The following is a 2,263-nucleotide window of genomic DNA, read 5'->3' as shown; positions in this document are numbered from 1 at the left end:
GGTCTGGCGGCCTCCATCCTCCTCCAGGCCTAAGAAGATGCTCTGAACCTAAACCTAAGGCCAGAGCTAGGGAACAAGCACATCTCTGAGACCCCAAAGAATGTCTCTTCGGGAAGCACTGATTCAGGTGGAGACCCAAACAGTGTTCCAGTTAGGAGGCGAAGCCAGGGGCTGCCCGTGACAGAGGGCAGGGGGACGATGACATCCACTGCGGAGGATGTTTCCGTGGGTGCAGAGAAGCTGACACGGTGATACGAATCCTAAAGAACGTTTTCATTGCAGTCCGGTGGCCACACCTGCTTTCTTCTTGTCACCTTTGCTGGGGTACAGTGCTGCCTCAGGCCCGGACCGAAGGTGATTTTGTCCAGTTTTCACATTTCAAGGCGTCGAGGGGGAGGTTGTCCTTCCTCTGAGATGGCAGCGCCGACTCCGTTTTAAGGTGGCTCTGTTTACATGACTTTTTACAAAACTTAGCACTAGAGTCATCCCAGTATTTACCTCATCACATATTTGGAATTTGTCTATTTTTATTTTTCTGCTGGAGTGCATGAATATATTTACTCATTCCCTGCCCCCCGCCCCCCGCCCAATTTCAGCCAAGCCAGCTGTCAGAGCCATTAACTTCCCTGAGATTCTTCTGAGAAGCTGGAAGCAGTTTTCTCTGTGGCCCCTGTCACCCCGATCACGGACTTCGCATACTTTGGCCGACGTCCCTGAATGATCTCCTACCATATTTATGTTATGACTTCTCTGGCCATACATCACGATCTGAAACACTTCATTGGGTTGTGCTTTTTTGAAAGCAACGTTCGTTTTTTGCGACCGCTTCAAACACCACGTGGGACCAAGTTTCCAGTGGAACAAAACCTCTCCTCCGTGAATTTCGAAGTAAGCTGGAAGATGTTAATTAAATTTCGAGAATGCATATTTAAACATCACTCACGTTACTAAACAAGGATTAAGGGTAGAAATCAGTGGGATTCAGGTTAGTGCACGGGGCATACGTAGCAACTTACGTAAAGACCGATACCAAAAATTCTTCTCAACCCTCATACACGGTCCTTCGCATACCATGCGATGCAGGCCGTCTTATCTGGTGGCTTTCCTTACTGCTTCAATATGTCACACTGATAACACTGTTGATAGCAGTATCTTTTATTGTAGAGCTTGTCACATTCATGACATTCCAAAAATATTTTCTTAGGATTCCTGGGCTGGAAGGTGATAAGGCCATTTCACATTGAAAACAGAACTTTGAAAATTATTTACACGATCGTGTTCAGGATTATCCAAGTGTTAGTTGGGGGGCAAAGACAGAGGCAAAGTCAGGCTGAAATGCAGTTTCTTGTCTTAAGAGCGGACACTGAATTCTCATCTGTCGTCTGTCTCGTTCAAATCAGCCAGATGGCAAAGCCGATAAGGGCTCTGTGGTCCGGGGTCGTACAGCCTGGCCCTCGCTGTTGGAATGTCCCTCTCTGCCTGTGAGAACTTGCGGCCACTCGTTTGTCTGCAAACCTCCGGATGCTGAGAGTTCTGGCGATTTCTGAGATTCCAAAAGAAATCTTGTCACTTCATTTGTGGAGTGGGGGAAAGCAAAGGCCACGCGAAGGCTTGGGAACAACCTCTTCACGTGTGGCGGCGAAAGGCTCTACAGGAGTGCAGGGCGCCTTCTGCTGGGTTGGGTTTGGAGCCTGGCACTGCATTTAGTAGGAGCAGAGGGGACTAATTTTCCTCGAACACCCTGACGCAAGTCCAGTCCCCCAGGTCGGCCCTTTGGCCTCCTGGCTGACCCCGGCCCACTCCTCCTCTGTCCGCTCCCGGCCCCAGGACCCTGGCCCAGTTTCCTCACACAGCTCAGACAGCAAAGAAGCTGGCTGATCAAGGACAAGGACAGGAGAGGAACAGGCGGGCGGCTAGGGCCCAGCTGCCCGCTTCCTTTGTCAAACAAATAGGTCCCAGCTGCCCGGCTAGGTCCCAGCTGCCCGCTTCCTTTGTCAAACAAGTGGCCACGTGGCACCATGGCGGTCACCACCAGCGATCCTGTCAAACCGCAGGGCGCGGACTCGGGGACGCGACAGCCACCTCCTGAGCTGGCCAAGGGGAGTCCGGAGCACTGGGGGTACCGCGGGAACCCACGCCGGGAGCCGTGAGGGTGTGGCAAGGGGCGAGGAGGGCTGGGGTTCCGGGGCTGAGGGTGAGGAGGGCGGGGTTCCGGGCTGGGTGGGCGGCAGCGGGAGGCGGGGTTCCCGGGGATGGCGGCGCA

The sequence above is a fragment of the Pteropus alecto genome, unplaced genomic scaffold (assembly GCF_000325575.1).
Source record: "Pteropus alecto unplaced genomic scaffold, ASM32557v1 scaffold189, whole genome shotgun sequence".
Lineage (NCBI taxonomy): Eukaryota > Metazoa > Chordata > Mammalia > Chiroptera > Pteropodidae > Pteropus > Pteropus alecto.
This window is presented reverse-complemented; position numbering follows the sequence as displayed.